The sequence below is a fragment of the Heterocephalus glaber genome, unplaced genomic scaffold (assembly GCF_053883595.1).
Source record: "Heterocephalus glaber isolate CG9 unplaced genomic scaffold, H.glaber_assembly_v1.0 deba00001538, whole genome shotgun sequence".
In the NCBI taxonomy this organism is placed as follows: Eukaryota; Metazoa; Chordata; class Mammalia; order Rodentia; family Bathyergidae; genus Heterocephalus; species Heterocephalus glaber.
The window spans coordinates 12477355-12499050 of NW_028258333.1; positions in this window are offsets into that span (position 1 = coordinate 12477355).

The window sequence follows — 21696 nt, forward strand, 5'->3', positions numbered from 1 at the left end:
TCCCTGGTACAAAAAAAAAAAAAAAAAGTCCATGTTTTCTCAGAAATAAATGAGTTCTTGATTGTCTGAGTTCAAAGGAAATATTATATAACCAGAAGTTTTGATTTAGAATGTACCACATCAAGGACTAAGGGATAAATTTAATAGTTTTCACATATAAAAAATTGACAACCAATCCAAATGAAAAATGATCAATTCATCTGCGAATGCTAAAATTCAGTTGTTCTTAAGCAGAGTACATAAAGGCAGTAAAACTCTCTCATGCATGTGAGAAGGGAAGCTCATCAGTTGAGTTCTACAATTTCCAAGTCTTTTCCTTGGGATTAACTTCCCAACTCTCATGGGCAAAGCTTACTTCATGGAGTTCATATGGAGCCCGCTTTGTGACAAAGGCTGAATCCTAATGTGGAGCAATAAAATGTCTGATATCTGTCTAATCAGATTCCATCACTAAAAGAAAGGGAGCTTTGTGATAAACTGATAACCTAGCATGTGGGAAGTCTGGTGTTTGATCCCCAGCATTAGGAGTAATGAAAAGAAGAGAAGAGAAAAGGGAAAGGGAACAGGAGAGTAGGGGAGGGGAGGAGAGGAGAGGAGAGACAAGGAAAGGAGTTTGTACTCTAGAAAGGTTTCCTTCACACTTATGACTTAGAAACAATATTCTGAATAGCACATTTATTACTCATCTTGTCTGGGAGATGATTTTAGTAGAGGTGCAAATCTTCATTGATTCATGAATCATGGCTAATGATTTTGTTGAAAGTTCAAGAATTTGGAAAGAATATGATTGAAAATATGCTAACAGTCAGGTCCGAGGAACAGATATATACATAGACATCTTCAAAAGAGCATAGAAAAAAAGACCATAGAATATAGTAACTTTCATGTTTCTATAGGGTTGCTTAATGGTGAAGGTGGCAGATAAGAATTTTAACATTCAAGTGAATATGACTAATTTTATAGACTACCTTCATTGTACAGTGGACTGATAAAATGGCACCCATGCCAAGGACAGAGGCTACATATTAACTCAACAATTTAGATTTATACTTAACATAAATTGCAGCTACTGCTGAGTATCCAACCAACTATAGTAGAGATTAATCCTCCTTGTTTCTGAAGGGAGGTTAATTAGCTTAAGCCCCTAACATTATGGAAGAAATAGTACTTTTTAGACACGCAGCATATAATTTGCTTTTCAAATAAGTAATGTTTTTGACAAAACTCTTGATACCTTACCCACCATCATTATATTTTTCAAAGCAACATTTCTAATCCAAGAACTGATTTGATAGCAAATGAAGTGTGGCAATGAGCCCACACTTTTAGAATTCGCAGGGATTCTCAAATATCCCATCATTGTGAAGCACTTAGCTTAATGAAATGGTGGAATTGTCTTTATGATTCAATTATAGTGTCAATCACGGGCCAACACCTTGCTGAACAGGTGCAATGTCTGGCAGTATGTACCATAAGCTCTAAATTAGCACACTGTAATATCTTACCTATCCCATGAATCCATAGCTCTGAAAATCAAAGTAAAAATAGAAATGCCTCCTCTTCCTAACAACCTGGACATCTAGTCATAAAAAAATCACTTCCTTTCCCCATGACTTTAATGATCTACTACATTAGAAGTATTAGTTCTGGGCTGGGGATTTAGATCAACGGGTCCGCCGCCTGCCTTGCAAGCACAAGGACCCAAGTTTGATCCCCGGTATCAAAACAAACAAACAAACAAAAAAAAACCCAGAAGTGTTAGTTCTAAAGAAAGGGGTACTTTCATCTGGGAACCGAATAAAGATGCAAGAAAATTGGAAATTCAGAATGCTATCTGGTCACATTGGATTCTTGATACAATTTCATCAATAGTTTAAGAGGGGATTGTTCTGATTTTGAATAATTGATCATTAATACAAAGAGTAATTGTTGTCTTACTCCACAATGGGATAATAAAATGAATGCTTCATTCATGCATCTAAGCCAATCATAATTTCCCCAGTGGACATTTATTCCAGTGTCAAAACACAAGACACAATGCACTCGCCCATGAAAATGAATAAAATCTATTGAGTATTTCCAACAACTGAGAACAAAGAGAAGGTGAAAGGCACATGCGAGTTTCATATGAAAAGGAAAGCCAGGGGAGAGATCTCAGGTCTTTATAAAGGTTAAGGTTTTGACCTGGCATGGGGAAGTTCCTACTAAATAAATTAAGACATAGATTATTGAAATTCTTGCTCATGCACAAAAGCAAGGAGCATGTGCAGGGTTTAAGAAGTATGCATCCATATTGTTTTTTGTTTGTTTGTTTGTTTTTAATGAAAAAGACATACTTCTCTTTCTGTCTCGGGAAGCTTCTTTTTTTCCCTTAGTTAAATATCAAGGTTTGAAATCAACAGGTAAACTATATTGTCTTATATGTTAAGGTGATGAGAGGGAAGAACACACACAAAGACACATACACATGTGCACACACAAACATTCAAATCAAAGCAAGAAAGAAGCATTGAAGAAAATGAATAATTGATAATTTGAAATAGGAAAGGGTCCAAAGGTGTAGGGGTGGTGAGAGGGGAAGGGAAAAGGAAAAAAGGGAAAGGAAAAATTAGGAGAAAATAAAAAAATGTAAACAAAGTCTATGTAAATAAGGAAGGGTGGAGGGGGTGAAGGGCACACAAGTAATGGGGAAAAAATAAGAACCAAGATACATCATGCACAGGTACAAGCACCCAGTGCTAAATGTAAACATATTGTATACCTAAAATGTACCAATAAAAGATTTTAAGAAAAAAACAAACAAACAACGAAATAGTGCATACTTTTTCTTATGTACATGATTCTTGCATCATGTTGGATGAAATCTCGCTATTGTTGTTGCTGTTTATGGGAGATTATGCATGATGAATACACTTGTCAAGTTCCTATAAGAGGGAATGTGGTGTCTTTGTAATATGCCTGCTTGCGAAAGTGGGCTACATTTCCCAGAATTTGTTTCTATTTGAATTTCTGAATATAGTGGACCACAATTGAAATTTCTTCAGATATTTGGAGTGTGAAGTGAAATGACCCTTGTAGCGTACACACTTGTGTATTGACTAAGTCATCTTATTTGATTCAAGTAGTTGTCTCTGCTTCAATCACAATTGCCTACCCTCACTCATTTCTTTTGATTTTTTTAAAGTCGTAATCCAGGTACGTGCATTCTTCTCCAGGATGATGATTTTTGCATTTTGCAGGTCTGAATGTAATACAGGTCAGAAGCTGTAAGAACTGATTTGATTTCTGTTCATACTCATTAACTGTAACTCATCTTTATGAGTTCCTGCGTGTTTTAGCTTTCCTGAATTTTATATCACTTTTTGTTTCCTAACTACCTGGTTGAAATTTTGGCATCAAATTCTAAGATGTACTATGTTTTAAATATACTTGCCAAAGTATAACATTTCAAAAGAAAATTCTAGGGATATGTTTTCCCTCTTGGAATGGGCTAAGAATTCTCAGACATGGAAATTCTTTGACAAAGTATTTTTTAAATTTGAAATTAATTTACTGAAGTAAAACATCTCAAACTTTAAAACAATCATTGATTTACAAAAATGAATCAGCATAAATTAAGAATATCATCCAGCAGGGAAATCATTAAGTCTTGCAGATCTACATCTGGCACCAGAGACACATGATTATCAGACGTGAATGGGTGTCCACAATCCTGTTGCCTTGGTAGTTGCACTCTACATGACTTCTCCCTTGGGCTGGTTTCCCTCACTGCCTACATTTTTCCTCACCTAAAATTCCAGATTACTACCTTGCCAATTTCCTTTGATGTTTACTGCACCTTTGGGTTTACTCCCACAGGTTCATGCATTACTTACCCAGGAATTCCTAGCAGAAACTCACACCACGTCACTCATTTTTGCCTGGACTCCCATGCCTTCTTTTGAAATTTGGATGAAAACCTCCTCAAACCAGCTCTTGTATTCTACATGCAAATAAAACCAGCATCACATACATGACACCAAGAACTTCCACTAGTCTGATCAGTAGGCAGTCTCCCTTGGCCCATGGTAGCAGCAGCCTCTGTGTGCCTAGATGGCAGGTTACACTAAAGTAATTCTTAGGATACCAATTCCTTCAGTAGACAGTAACTTATCAAGCAGAGGGCCCAGGGGTTCTCTTTTCAAATGAAATGTGTACAATTTTTCATCCTTGACACTGACATGTGTAAGGACTTGAAAATTCCTGAAATGCCCTCATGGCATCTTTTTTGATGTTCCAATTCAAAGTAGAGTTTCTCTTAATGGCACTAATCATTTTGCTATCATACTTCCTTTGGCCCAATTTTGCATACACATACTAGCCCAAATTCATATTTTTCAAATCATTCAGGTATGATTTTTGCTCCCAGTTATCACTGAAATTGTAGAGAAAACCAGGCAACACTACACATACTGCATCCTGATTGGTGGACTATCTTGAAATTCCTCCATGAGAAAAGTTGTCCATACTCCCTAAACAGTCTCTTTCAGAGTCTTAGGACATAAAGATAATTTAGACAAATTGTTTTCCATAGTATAAAATGTATAGCCTCTAGTCCAATTTCCAATGAAGTTCTCATTCCTAACTGATACTTCATAAGCCTAGTCTTTAATGTCCACATTTCAATCAACATTTTGGCCTTCTGAGCCTTCACCAGGATTGCCTATCAATATCAGCTTATAAATTCTAGGGCTTCTAGAGCCAGCATCTCAAAATCACTTCAAACTCTTTCCCCAAATTAACTTTAAAGTTTTCTGAACCACACGATGATTGACCAATGGTATTCAGATATAAAATGTACCCCCAAAGCCTCATGTGTTTAGAGATGGGTCTTTTGGAAGGTGCCTGGACAATGGGGCCACTATTTCTAGTTTTCTGCTAGGTGATGAGGTCAGGTTGGAAGAGATAGGGCATTAGAGGTTTGACCTTAAAAGGTATATTGCCCTCCTTGGCTCCTCTTTCTGCTTCTTGTTCACAATAACAAAAGCAGCTTTCCTCTGTTACTCTCCTTTGCCATGCTGTTTCTCCCTTGGAGCCTTCTGATTGTGAACAGAAACCTCTAAAAGTCATCAGCCAGAATGAATCTCTTTTCCTCATATTTATAGCTATTGGGTATTAGTTCCAGCAATAAGAAAGTGACTGAAACTGGGCTTTCTGGCTAATGGGCACAATTGGGGAATCTTTACATAATTTGCAAGATTTGTCATTGTATAATGGTTATATAAAAATAGATCATTAATGAGATGTTATGGTTGAAAATTTTTCCTGGACTTGTCACATTTTGTTCAACTCTCATTTTCTTGTGTTTATTCATGATTGTATGTATGTTTATTCTTAGACATAGGTGCATAAAGCTTGAGATCTCTCATTTTGGGGTCCTTATTTTAAAAACACCATAACAAAATTATTTTTCAAACAAGGTTTTGATATATATATGTAAACTATATTTTATATTTTGCCTGTGACCCAAAATAATTGCTCCTTGCTCCAAAAAATTATACTGTAATTCTTATTTCACATTCTTATAGCCTGGAATTATACTATTAGACATATTTTTATGCATCATAAGATAATACAAATTTATTCTCTAATTTCTATGTATGATCTTATCTCCTGCCTATGTAAAACATGAGAAATATTTAGACTAGAGTGAAAAAAATAATAGTAAGTCTGTTCCCCATCCCATGATTCCTATGCACCTCAATTCCCATGTGAATTTCTTCAGAACAATCTCAGTTTGTCAGGGAGGGGAATCAGTATTTCCACCAGTGAATGAATGCATAATGCTCTCCAGCATCAAACCACTCATTCTGTGTCATTGCATCAGATGTGAAGAAACTCATATGTGTTCTATGGAATTTTACAAGATGCAAGGTTATATATTTGCATTCTATTTGGAAAAGTCAAGACAATAACCTGATTGAAGGTCCCTATTTCCACAGAGCAAAGAGGTATTTGAAGAGAACAGAGCCTGCACTTCTAGAGCCTGTTGTCTACAAATTTCAAGATTTTTCTTTACTGAAATGGGCCCCATTATGGATGCATTGGAGGTATTCAGAGACAATTGCTAGCTGAATGATCTTCTTGCTCTGAGGGATGGGGCTACCCAACAAGCTAAAAGGTTGATGGTCTTCATTTTGTTGAGAAGTCAGAAAAGAATCAACATACCTATATAGAGGGAAGCATAGAGGAAAAAAAAATTCTACTTAGAAATCTTCATAAATAAGCCTTAATTAAAGATAATCATTCCACATATCTTAGAAAACACTAATAATCACTGTACTTTTCCCAGTTAACTGCCTTACAGGTATTGCTTTCAAGTCAATGAAATATCCTTAAAGGCAGAAGAGCTGCATAAAATATCGAGGCTGTCACTGTGGGAGTCACAAAACATATAAATTATATTTTACAAATCACAGCTGGAAACATTTTAAAAGTTCAAGAGAAATGAATATCCTTTGCTAATAGAAATGTAAACCTAAATAGACCAGCTATTGTTATGTGGACTCCCTAGCTACCAGTTAGCTGATATAACCAAATACATGATCACAAACTGAGGCAGCATTTATTTTGATTTTAATTTATTGCATTATTGTCTAGTGTTCACCCGAGTTTGTCTACATCCCAAGGATAAATCTGTAGTCTTTGCCTAAATCTATCTTATAGGTAAGTCAGTATATATAGTATTTGGTAAATACTTTAAAATGTTCTTTCCTATTTTTCCATTGTTTGTTATACCCTCATTTTTCTAAAAATAATTTGCTTAAGCAATATATTATTTTGTTACTATCATTTTTACTTATGAATAAAAGATTAGTTGATGGTAGTTTATATTAATGGTGATCCAAGAAATGTATGATTAAAGATTTCCTTTTATGTATGCACCCATTAATATTTGCTTGTAATTCCCTTTAATTTAATAAAACGAAATGAGGACTTTTAAAAATGGATACCACAGTTCAATATCTTAAAATTGATTATGATTTTTAAATGTCAACTATAAATGATAGTGAAATTAATAAAATATATTCTCTGTAGTAATAAGTATATGTAAAACTGTTACATTCTAGACTGTATTACAGTGTTAGATTTTGAGAAATACAATTTTTTTCTGAAGGCACTATGGACAAATAATTATGTCAGTATGATATATTTCATACAAAGTAATTTAACTTTTTGTATTTGTTTGCCTAATATCCTTTCTTAAACATTAGTTAATGCTAAGTTCAAATAAAAATAAAATTTATTGGAGTATCTCACTAATTTGCTTCATTATACTTATTGAAATGATTTAATTGCATCTTATCATGTTATGTATCTGTGTGTGTGTGTGTGTGTGTGTGTGTGTGTTATTATGCAGTTGTTTACAATTTTAGAAACTCAGATTTATGTACTTGGCCAGGAATTAGCAATCTCTTGAGGGGGCATAATTAACTAACGGGATTGATATGCAACAGGCTGATGTGTCAGAAGCATTCCAGTTACAATGTGTTACAAATACTAACAGACCATTAGAATATAGAAGTAGTAACTATTTCATGACTAGATATAGAATAAATAGATATTTTGGTAGGCATAGAGGAATACAAGAATGTAATTTACATAAGGGTAATCTCTATTCACTTTACTTCATCTGGTGAATGTCAGGTCCCCACTTTAGAAATGAATCTCCTCTTAAGGAACAAAACTTTTGGTTTAAGTTTCAATGAACATATGTTGATGACATAAAGATGACCATATGAAGTTTTTAACTTTCTTTTTCTGATACATAAGAAAGGCTGTTATTTTTCTATGTGTAGGAGTAAAAAATGTATTGGAGTGTTCACACTTATTGATTACATTGTCATAGTTATATATATTATTGCAATTTATTAAATTCCAATTCATTAAAAAATCCGATTCATTGAAAAAATCCAATTCATTAAATCCAATTCATTAAAAAAACACTTGCAAAATGTATCCCTCAGCTTCTATTTTTAAAGTAAATTCTGGTTATTCCATCAAGAGTGACAATTCCTAAATTTATTTTCATATTTTGGAGCATTGCTATATCCGAGGATTAAATTCCAATGTAATTTAGCCACACACATATTTACTACCATTTTTTAATTTTCAATGAGATATTTTATAGTCATAGCATATTTTAGTTATTTTTGTTTCAGATGAATAGATCACCTCAATATTTGTATGGTGTATTACTGTTAAAACTGCTAAATTTCCATAAGTCACTATTAAATTTGTAATAAGATAAGCAAAATGAAATGTATTGCAAATGTTCGTAGGCTTACTCACGATTTTGACCTAAATTCATGTATCTATCTTTAGAACAGAATACTGTTCTTTATAAAGTCATAAAAACCAAATTATATTTTCTCTTAGGCACTCTCCTTTTTTGCTAAGAGACAATACCTAACATCCACAACTATAAATAGGAGAGGTTTATTTTGGCTTATATTTACAGTCAATGGTTGGCTGGCTCCAGGCAGAAACAGCATGACAGAGAAGTATAGCAGAGCAAAAGCTGCTAATGTCATGGTGACCAGGAATCAGAGAGTGAAAGGAGGAGGGAGTGAGGGAGATATATCTTTCCAAGTCACACTTCGAGTAGCTCATCTATTCCAACCAGATGTGGTGTCCTAACCAATCAACACTATTATTCCACAATTAGATCACCTTCCAAAATCCCTGCCCATGAGTCCATATGGTTTTGGGGGCTATTCTTGTTCTACACCATAACATTTAAGCTCAGAGCCTCAAAGGATTCATATGCATTCATTATGCAAACTGAGTTTAGTCCATTTCTAAGAGTTGCCAAACTCCTAAGAGTTTCAGCACTCCTGAAAAGTCCAAGTTCAAAGTTTCCTCTGAGAATCAAGTCAAAATCTCATCATATCTGTGAGCCCCTGCAAGAAACAAAAAATTAAACACATCAAACTTACAATGGCACACTTATAAATATCCCCATGACAAAAGGGAAGAAATAGGCAGATAGAGATAGAAAGAAATTGGATCAGCAAGAGATCAAAACCCACTAGAACAAACAATTCTGTGCCCAGTACATGGGGCAAGTTGTGGTGAAGAGATGTGAGCTCAAAGGGTTTGGGTGGCCCTGTCCCTACAGCATTACTGGTTGCAGCTCTTATGATCTCTCTCGGGTGGCTTTTCTCAATGCATGTGGCTTTCCTCGAGTGATTCATGTCCTGCTCTCTTCAACTTCATGGGGTCTCCACTGCACTTTCAGCTTCACTTTCACTGCTTTACACGTTATCCTGTCAAGGCCACACTTCCTGGACTCTCAGGCTTTCTTTTCAAATCTTGATGGAAGCATCCTGACTCCACCACCCTTGTACTCTGCATTCCTGTAATGTGCCCATTTGGATCGTGGTTTCGGTGGCCTACAGTGCCTGGATGGCAACGCACTGTTTTGAAACCCTGGGAACCAAATCTCTAGATGGCCTTTTTAAAGCTGAGTACCCTGAGGGTTGCTTTTCAAAAGAAAATCTTTCACTTTTGTACCTTTGAGCCTTCAAAAGTGAGGTTTTACTAATTCCCCAAAACAACTTTCCTATTATCTTAACACAAAATGTTTAGCTGCTTTTTCATATTTCCAGCAACCACAATTTCTTTTGGTCTAGCTTTGCAGGGTGTTCCTTCATAGCAAAATAGAAAACTTTTTACATGATCTTTTTCTTCAATTTGTCAGTGTAAATTTCACTAAAGGCAGTGAGCAATACCTATGTCATGGCCCGAATATTGGACAGTCTTTAAATTTCTTCCACCACATTAATTAATCTACCATACTTAATCTCAGTCTCTCACTAAGTCTCAAGATATGAGCAAAATACCATAGGGCTACATTTTCTCCATAACACAAATGCCCTAAAGTCTAACCGCCAATGGACACCTTACTTTCAACTGAAACCACTTGACATTGATCTTTAATATCTGTACTAACTATTCTGATCATCTCAATCTGGGCAGTATTGCTCTTTAAACTGGGCATAAAACATTCTAGGGAATCTCTAGCTAGCATCTCCCAACTTTTCCAATCTCTTTCTATAGCCTTCTTTAGAATAAGAAGATGTAGAATTTGATTGCATTTTCTCTAAATCTAAAAACTAAGAACCTCAAGAAAATAAGTCATAGACAATGAAAATACAACATATCGGATTCCATGGGACATAATAAAAGCAGTCTTACAAGGGAAATTCATAGCAGTTAATACACATATTAGGAAAACAGAACAAGCCCAATTTAACAACCTGATGCTGAACTTAAAGCTCCTAGAAAAAGAAAAGCAGGACAAACCCAAAGCTCAGGGAGGAAATTATAAAGATCAGAGGAGAAATCAATGCAATGGAGACTAAGAGAATGATACAGAAAAATCAATGAAGCCAAGAGTTGGTTCTTCGAAAGATTCAACAATATTGACAAACCCTTAGCCAACCTTATCAGAAAAAGGAAAGAAAAGGCCCAAATCCATGCTATTAGAAATGAAAAGGGTGAAATTACAACAGACCCAGCAGAAATACAGAGGATCATCAATACCTACCTCCAGGATCTATACGCCAATAAGATGGACAACACAGAAGAAATGGACAGTTTCCTAAATACACATGAATTACCAAAGTTGAATGAAGAAGGACTAAAAATTCTGAACAACCTAATATCAACCAATGAAATTGAAAACGTAATTCAAAACTTATCAACTAAGAAAAGGCTGGGCCCTGCTGGCTTCACTGCTGAATTCTACAAGACATTTAGAGAGGAACTGCTGCCACTACTGTTTAAACTCTTCAATGAAATTGAAAGGGAAGCAATACTCCCAAATTCATTCCTGGAAGCAAGCATCACCTTGATCCCCAAAGCAGAGAAAGACCCAACCAAAAAGGAGAACTATAGGCCAATCTTACTAATGAATATAGATGCAAAAGTCCTTAATAAGATACTGGCAAACAGAATGCAGAAGATCACCAAGAAGGTCATACAACCTGACCAAGTGTGATTCATCCTAGGGATGCAGGGATGGTTCAATATACGAAAATCAATTGATGTAATACACTATATCAACAGAGCCAAGGACAAAAACCATATGATTATCTCCATAGACGCAGAAAAAGCATTTGACAAAACCCAACATGCATTTATGATAAAAACCCTACAAAAAATTGGAATAGATGGTCTCTACCTCAAACTGATAAAAGCCATCTATGAAAAACCAACACCAAATATCATACTAAATGGTCAAAAACTGAAATCCTTCACATTAAAATCAGGAACAAGACAAGGATGTCCATTATTACCACTCTTGTTCAATATAGTTCTGGAAACATTAGCCATGGCAATTAGACAAGAGAAAGAAATAAAAGGAATAAAGATAGGTAATGAAGAAGTCAAACTGTCATTATTTGCAGATGACATGATACTCTATATAGAAGACCCCAAGAACTCCACCAAAAGTCTTCTAGACTTAATAACCAAATTCAGTCAAGTAGCTGGTTACAAGGTCAACACACAAAAAACAATAGCTTCCCTCCACACAAATGACAGACTCACTGAGAGAGAAATAGAGCAAACAATTCCTTTCACAATAGCATACAAAAAAGTGGAATACCTAGGAATCAACCTAAAGAAACAAATCAAAGACCTCTTCTCTGAAAATGATAGCACTCTGTAAAGAGAGATTGAAGATGATATCAGAAAATGGACAGACATTCCCTGCTCCTGGGTAGGAAGGATTAATATAGTGAAAATGGCTATACTTCCAAAACTGCTATACAGATTCAATGCAATTCCAATTGAGATCCCAGCAACATACTTCATAGACCTTGAGAAAACAATCCAAAAATTCATTTGGAACAAGAAGAGACCCAGAATAGCAAAAGCAATTCTAGGCAACAGAGACATGGCAGGGGGTATTACAATCTCCAATGTGCAACTCTACTACAAAGCTAGTGTGATAAAAACAGCATGGTACTGGCAAAGAAACAGACCTGAGGACCAGTGGAACAGATTAGAAGATGAAGAAACAACACCAGACACACTCAGCCATCTCATCTTCAACAAAGGAGCCAAACATCCTCACTGGAGGAAAGATAGCCTCTTTAATAAATGGTGCTATAAAAATTGGGCTTCAACTTGCCAAGATTAAAACTAGACCTATATCTCTCACCATGCACTAAACTAAAATAGAAATAGATTAAAGATCTAAATATTAAAATAGAAACTCTGAACCAGTTGGAACAGAGATTAGGTAGAACCCTTGAAGACATCGGTGTAGGAAAAGATTTTATGAACAAAACCTCAGTTGCCCATGAACTAGCACAAACAGTCAACAAGTGGGATCTCTTCTTATTAAAAAGCTTCTGCACAGCAACAGAAACCACCAGCAGTGTGAAGAGACAACCCACAATACGGGAAAAAAACTTCACCTGCTTTTCCTCAGACAAAGGTCTACTATCTTTAATCTATAAAGATCTTAAAAAGATCAGACCTCCCAAACGTAAAGACTCAATCCGAAAATGGGCATCTGAAATGAACAGACATTTCTCAGACAAGAAAGTAGAAATAGCAAATAAATACATGAAAAAATGTTCAACATCACTGGTCATTGGAGAGATGCAAATGGAAACAATGTTGCGATTTCACCTCACACCAGAAAGAATGGCTGCTATCATGAAATCAACCAATAAGAAATGCTGGCGGGGCTGTGGGGAAAGAGGAACCCTGCTCCACTGCTGGTGGGAGTGTAGACTGGTGCAACCACTGTGGGAATCAGTAGGGAGATACCTCAAAGAACTAGGACTGGAAGTCCCATTTGACTCCGCTATTCCCCTGCTGGGGATCTTCCCCAAAGAATTAAAAGTATCCTACCACAGTGATATATGTGCGCTCGTGTTCATAGGAGCACAGTTTGTGATAGCTAAAACTTGGAAACAGCCCAAATGCCCATCAACTGGAGACTGGATAAAGAAAATGTGGGATTTTTATAAAATGGAGTACTACTCAGCCATAAAAAATGAGAAATTAGAGACATTTATAGGTAAATGGATGCACATTGAGGCGATACGCTTAAGTGAAATAAATAGGAGACACATGTATAAATACTGAATAGTTTCTCTAATGTGAGAAACTGCAAGTGTAAATAAGGACTAAAATCAATAATATGTAATGTGAAATAGGAAGAAAAGGGGCAAAGGGGAAGGAAATGGGAGGGGTAGGGGAAAGGAAAGAAGGGTACAGAATTAACATGATAAAATGGAAAAATAGAAACAAAATCTTTGTAAATAGGGAGGAATGGAGGGATTGAAGGGAAGGCTGGGCAAGGGTGAAAAATAAGAACCAAGAGAGATTATGTAAAGATGCAAATTTCCAACGATGAATGTCATTATATTGTATACCTAAAATGTACCAATGATTAGAATGAATAATTGATAATGCAAAATAGGAAGAAAAGGTCCAAAGGGGTAGAGGTAGTGGGAGGGGCAGGGGAAAGGAAAGAGGGAAAGGAAAAATGCTGAGAAATTGAAAAAATGGAAATAGAGTCTTTGTAAATAGGGAAGGGTGGAGGGTGTGAAGGGAGAGCTAGGAATGGGGAAAAAGATAAGAACCAAGATGCATTATGTAAAGGTACAATTCCCAATGAGAAATGTAATTGTGTTGTATACCTAAAATGTTTCAATAAAAATTTTTTTTTAAAAAACCAAAAAGAAAATAAGTCATAGAATCTAGTTATACACTGATAGGAGTTGAAAAGTAAATATTTTAAACTTTTTTCTAAATTCATATCTCTTACTATTTTTTACAAATAATGACTGATATGTAAAGGGATATTTGGTATTCATGAGTGGGAAAGAGCTTGTTAAACTGATATAATATAATATAATATAATATTATTATAATATTTCTATTAAATCTTTTCTCCATATTACGTTTTAGTTTTAAAATGCACCCAAAAAACTCTTGTTCACAAGTGGAGTTCTCGAATGCGATTAAGTTATGGAGGTACTATATTCATCAGTGCATAAATCCATTGGGGAGTTCATGGCTGACGGTACTGACCAACAGTGGGGTCAGTTCAGAATTGTGGGTTCCCATGGGAGTGACCTGGAAGAGCACATTCTCATCCCTATCTCCTTCCCTCACTCCCCTTATGCCTCTTTTGCCTTGACCCTTCTGCCTCAGAACCAGCCTCCCATGGACTGAAACTTCTGAAACTATGATCCAAAACAAACCTCTCATCATTTAAGTTTTAGAAGTCTGGTATTTTGTGCCAGCTCCAAGAAAGCTAACTAATATGTTCCAATAAATTTTCCTGTATTGACACATCCCATTGGTTTCCCTAGAAAGACTATTTCATATGTAGAATACTCAGAATATTTAAAGGAAAATTAAATAAATTACCAAAGATCAAGAAAGAAAATTAGTATCAGAATCATTACATGTTATTTTTACATAATTCATTTAAATGAAGAATAATTATGGAAAATTAATTTTTAATACTTTAATTTCAAGTACAATATTGACTGGAAAGATTACTAGTTTAGCTTTGAACTAAAGAAAGGACAATTAATTATTTTAATTATACCTCTATGTACACATAGTCTTATTCTCTGAATAAGGATTTTTAAATCTTGAAACTTCTTAAACTATTAGCTGTAATAGTAAGAAAAACATATTCTAACTATTCACATACACACCTGCTCTTTAATGTGAATATAACACTTTTTTAACAAGGATTGTTTGTAAACCTACTATCCATTGCTTACCTTTTAGCCATGAAGCACCTAAGTATATAATGATGATAATGTTCTTGCCTCCATTTTCCTGTTATCTAAAGGCAGCCACCTTTGTAATAGACACCCTCCCTCCACAGTTATAACTTTCTGTTAGACCTGCATGGCACCAGTCATTCTGATAGCCAGGTCTACCCATAGTCTGTCCCTGCATTACCTCAGAATGCACAGTCCTCATGCACCAACAGCTCATTCTTCTTTTGTGTTGTGGAGGATCTCCTGGAAACATTAACCTCATCTCTGGTGTTTCTGATCTATCAACCCCTTCTACCAAGGCAGGTTTGGTTGGTAAATGTTACAGAGGATCTGAATTTCATAGAAAATGAAGCATACTTTAAAAAATACAGTCTCTATGTTCCACAAGATGGCCTCAAATTCCTGGGCTTAAGCCATCATCCTAACTCACCCATCCGAGCTGGTGAGATTTAAGCACACACCACTGCATCCAGCTAAGAAGCATATTGAAAGAAAATATCAGTAATTTTCTGGAGGGAAGGAGTCACCAAATTCATACATAGGACTCTATGCTCATTTCATTCATCATCTTAAGAATGGACCTTATTTCTGTCCATAGTTTTAAACAGGCAGTTAATACAAGGCAAGTCAAAAATAATGTAATTATTAACATTATTGGAGTATTCATTGATGTGCTCTTTTTTTATTTGGTTGTTGATATTTTGCTGTATAGCTACCAGGGAAAGAATGGCCCAAGTTCTGATGTGTTATTTATGAAGTTGTTCTCTTTGCTCTTCCCCTCTGGGGGCAAAAAATCATTAATCAAACAGGAATAAAGAAATGCACAGTATGACTACTAGGACAAGCATCCTTAGCACTTTTTACCCCTAACTGTGAGATTGACACAGATTGACTTTCAGTCAATACCCTGTAATAAGCATGGTAACCTTCTGGACTGGATGGACTCAAAAGTCCTCTAGATTTGGATGGGTTAGGCCTGCCTCACAGCTACCAAGAGGAGTGCTTCAAATTACAATGATCTAGCACATTTACTAGGAATAAAAATACAGATGTTTTACATCATAACAGCAAACATTGGTTTATAGATCATTTCATTTCCTAAAATGTTATCTGGGTACCTTGATAACATAGTAGATGACAAATCAAGTTGCGGTATTTGGGATCGATGTACTTTTTTCATCGCAGAACTACTAAGCAGGATTTTTCAAAGCACCAAAAGCTATTGTTACTTTGAATGCTGCATAATACAAGGGTGAGATAAGTTAAAAACAACTAGAAGAGATTTCTCATTTATTTTTTATTTCTATGCTATTGTATTCCAAGAAAAGCAAGTTACTGTTTCAAAGTATTGCCTTCATAGGGGAAAAAAGTTCATTTGTCTCAGAATAGGGAATAATAATTCATAATAATAACAACATTTTTATAGTCATGTGCACAGCTGTATCTAAGTAAGAATAGTTCTTGAAAATGCAAAAAATAGTCTATGAAAATGTCATATATGATGAACTTGAAATTTCAAATTAGCATGGAAAATATGCCTTATATAAGTGGTTCTGGAATAACTATAGAGTCACATAGATAAAGTTAAAATTGGATCCATTCCTCATATCATACATTTGGATATTGTTTTAGGTAGATCTAAGATCTTAATATAAAAATAAAGAGATATGAGTGAGAGAAGAAAGCGTGGAGGATTCCCTCACAAGTGATTGTATACAATTAAAAATATTAAATTTTACATCAATAAAGTAAAAATTCACACCACGCACTGAGGTAATATATGCAAAGCATTTCCTAAATATATGAGATTGTTAAATATAGGGTAAAAGACTAACAGAATGTAGGGTTGAGCTATGTACAAACATTATATGAAAAAATACATTGTAAATTATATATGTGTGAGTGCATGTCTATACTCAAATGTGATAGATTCATGTTTAAATAAGTTTAACATACTATAAGAATAATATAAAATTATTTAATTTTGGAGAAAATTAATTAATCCAAAGAGAATTTTAGAGTTATCAGAAAGGATCCTGCCAGTGATGAAAATTTTGAAAACTTCTAATATTGACTACCAAAATAATTTCAGTCTTGTATTATCACTGAAATTAAGTGAATGATTAAACAAACTTTAAACAATCTATATATCCATATGAAAAATGCTTTAGTATAAAAAGTATTGCAAATATTTAAGAATGCAGTCTTAAAATACACACATACCTTAAAATAATATCTACACATTTTAATAATGATCTTTAATTCAAAAATATCACATTTGTGCTTAACATGTACTCATTAAGGCAACATTCAAAAATATTATATATATTTGCTTTAAAAAGTAGGGCCTTGACTCTTGTGCTTGTATTTGATTTTATTGTCAAGAAAGGCATTTAGATAGAAGTTGTGTGCACCTTATTTTAACTTCACTATTATCCATAGTACAGCTTGTTCACATTTCTACATAGAAACATTTGCACAATGGATAATAATCCACCCTAGCTATTTAGATTCTTTCTCTTCTTCTTTATTACCTGGCTTGTTTCACTTTCTTATGTCTGTATTTATTCTTATACTAAAATATATATGTACATATGCATATATATGTATATACACACATATGTGTGTGTTCATATTGAAAGCTCTTTTGAAAAGAAATCCAACTATATCAATATTGTTATTCACATATATTTGCCATATATTTGCCCTTTAGGATGAGCAAAATCTGATATTGGAGATTCTACTGCTCCAGAAATTGAAAAATATTCAGTGATGTTTTATGTAAAGTACAGCATGTGAAGCCACAAGAAATTACTATAATAGTTGTAATAATATGAGTCAAATATTCATTGAGCATGCATCCTCTGGATATCCTGTCTTTGTACCTTCAAAGCATAGCACATAGCATAACTTCACATCAAAGTAAAACAATGTAAGATTTAGAACACTCATTCCTTTTCTGTTTAAACTGCAAATGATTTATTCATATTTATAATGTTCTTACAAGATTTTCTTTTGGTTCGAATGACAAATGTGAATCTTCTTGCTTTCTTTCACTGGTATATATTTAAATATTTACCATATTAAACAAATCCCCATATAATAGTTAGTGGCCTTATTAAAGATCCATCTCTTTTTCACATATGAAATACAATCTACATAATAAAATCTCCTGCTGCAATTCTTTCATCAAAGAAAGTCAGTGAAAGTCTTAACTTAGAATTAAGGACAAAACACATGATATTAATTCTGACATCAATTTCTGCCTTTAAGCAATGAATTTCCACTCAGCCAACCATTACCTCTATTTAATCAAAACAATTACCTCTGTAAATCTCAAATACAAAAATTTGTTGGGAAGAAAACAAGATCAATTTCAAACAAAATAAAAAATGCAAAACACTTCTATTATTAAAAATGAATAATATTTTAAGAGACGTGTGTAATAAAATTTTCAGTGCACATGCAGCCTCTCAGTATTTTCTGCAAATATCAATGTTTGATTGATTGGTTAATATTTATACTCCAAGTGCTTATCCCATCATCCTTATGGTCTATTTGAAAGGAAATCCCAGAATCTTATACAATAGTCCCCCACCTGAGCTATGATTCTTTTTTTCCAAATTGTGCGGTTACCCGTGGTTAACAATGTTCAAGCATATTAAATGAAAAATTCTAGAACTAAACAATTTATAAATTTCAAATAACTTACATTATAACACGCCATTACAATTTGTTCTACTCTTAGTCATTGTTGTGTATGTTTTACTGTGACTAACTTACAAATTTCTCTTCAACGTAAGTTTACATTTCAGTACAATCCTAGGTTTTACGCATCCACTTGGATCTTGGAACATATATTCCATCAGTATGGAGGACCACTAAAAATTCGTTCTTTTTTATTAGTACATGTTTGTAGTACATAATAATATGGTGGGGATTTGGTACATGTACATAACACATCTTCTTTTTTCATTTCCTTACAATTCCTGGTCTCTTTCCCTTTTCCAGAACCTCTATTTCCATTTTAAACCTTTTATTTTGTTTTGGTTTTTGTATCTCCTTCCTTTCCCTCCTCATCCATCTCTTTTTCCCCTTGTCATTCAAAAAATGGCTCCCAACCTCTTGTTATCTATTTTTCATTTTGCTTTTTATTTATATTCTTGGTTTCTCAAAAAAGAGAAATTATGTAATAATTAACTTTTTGTGTCTGATTTATTTCACTAAGGATTATGGACTCAGCGGGGATCTATTTACCTATGAATACATCAAGTTTATTATTCTTCATGTCCCAGTACTACTCAATTGTATATAAGTACCACACTTTCTTTATAGATTCATTCTGTTGATGGGCAAATAGGCTGTTTCAAATATTTAGTTATAAATTGCGCTACTATACACATGGGTATGCATTTATCACTGTAATATGATAGCATTAACTTGGGAAAATACCTAAAAAGGGAACAGCTGAGACAATGCAAATTAAAACAACATAGAGGTACCATCCTACTGCAGAAAAAAAAATGGCTACCATCGAGAAATCAAAAAATAACAAAACCTAGACAGGCTGTGGGGGAAAAGAACCTTTCTACATGTTGGTGGGAATGTAAACTCATAAAACCACTATGAAAATCAGTATATTCTCCAAAAACTAATATTTCATTCTTTTTGTTGTTGTTGTTATTACTGGGGGTCAAACTTGAGACCTTGTGTTTGCAAGGCAGGCGACAGAACCACTGAGCTAAATCCCCGGCTAATATTTCATTCTTAAACATGTTAACGTATACCTATAAAAATAAAGTCTCATAATAGCATATCAAAATGCTACCATTTAATCCAAACCAAAAAGGGTAGCTTCTTCATAGGATCAAACTATTCTATAGTTATACCAATCCCAGTGTATTTATTGAAGAAACTTGCTATAGATTAATCCATATTGGTTTTTTTTTCTGATTTTTTACCTATACAATTCTTAAACAAGTGATTGTGTTACTCTGTTATTTCTAAATGGTCACTTATATCTACAGCATGATTAGATCTTTCCATTTTGTCTCATATCAGAAATTTCAAAATTGAAGTTCATTTGTCTCAGTATTTAATGCTTCTAAATTTAACAACATGGTATAACATCATGCCGTGTTATGGCTTTGAGGAGGGACAAATGAGCAAATAAAAATGCAGAAAGGACATTTCATCAAACTTCTTTTTATTAAAAACAATTCCTAAGATAACTAACCTGCTCCAGGGATAATAGACTTAATACGTTCATAAAGTCAGTGCTCCATGACCTAATCACTACGTCTCAAATGGCCATTACATGGCAGTCATTGGCGATCATGTCGGCAACCTGTAACTTGTGGGATACATATTAAACCTCATTGTTCTCCCTCTTGTATCTCTCTCTCTCTCTCTCTCTCTCTCTCTCTCTCTCTCTCTCTCTCTCTCTCTCTCTCTCTCTGTTTCCCACTCCAAATTCCAGAGCTCATGCCCCAGCCAGAGAGCTTCAGTGCTATTCTTTTTCATCCACAGGTACATGATCCTTAGGTGGCTTTTATGTGTAATGTTAAAGTAATTCCATTGATAATCCATTGGTATTAGTTCTGTCATCTTAATACAAGTTGCAAAGGTTTATTAGTCTAAACTTATTACTTTATCAGCATAAATAAGAAGATACAGATTTAAAATATTTGTAGATTTTAATCAATTTCTTTGCCATTCTCATAAATACTGAAAATGTCCTATTTTTGACCAGGAAGAATTTATTCAAATTGACTCCTGAAACTTTTATAAATGCCCCTGTAGTCTTGAAAACTACCTTGTTACCTGCTATGACAGAATATTTATAGAGATCCACCCATCTGAGACATTTTAATATTAAAATTTATATTATTAATAATTAAGTGAGGACAGGAGCATAAATCTGGTACATCCTGGATGAACCAAGAAGATCATTTAATTTACAGGCACTTTACACTTTTAAATTCTTTAACAGGTCTCATCACAACTGGAAATTTTCTTTTCTATTTAAGTATTCTCTATTTCTACATTTTCACCTAACATTATCTTTGCTAAGTCAAAGATAATATATCAGGGCTGTAAATATGCATGCACTATCTTCAGAATAGGAATGAAAACAGTATCTCTTTCTTAAAGTGTATTATCACAAGTCCCCACCCAATTGGTAATGAAGAGACTGATTTTTTCCTCTCTAGTTCAAAACTGTAGCTAGTGATTTGAATGACCTTTTTAAATATTAGCCTTTCCTTTTTCCTCCATCCATTCTGTTACTCTCAGATGATAGTGCTATTATTTCCATGACTGTGTTATTCGCAGTAAAGGGTTTCCTGATTAAGACATGCAGCTCTGTCCTTTGCTGCTTTGATACTGAAACCTGGATCTTCCAAGATACAGCACCACTTACATCATTTATAATTCAATCTACCTTAGCCTTCATCACCAAAGATTCATATCAATACTCTGAAACTGTGTCACACCTCAACCACCTCAGCAGTCCACCCCAAATGATGCAGCTCTTCATCATTTTCATACTGGCTCCTTTTAAGTTTGGTTTTTCATGTATCCTCAAAATTCTTCCTGGAAAATCTAGAATGATTTAGGAAACATCTCCACAACTTTCCTCCACCAGATTTCTCTGAGCAGCTATTTTGCTTGGAAGTGGTCATCACAGATTTAGACAGACATTCTCGAGTAGGATTATACCCATAGAGCTCTGCTCTATGCTTCCTCCTTAACTATATTACTGGCCATGTTCTGTTGAGTTGTCCACATTAAACATGAAGTCTGGAAACTTCTCTATCCTTTCAGACAGCTCAGTCCCTTTGTGAATTTCTGTGACAGAAATGAGTAGGCTAAGAATCTCAGAATC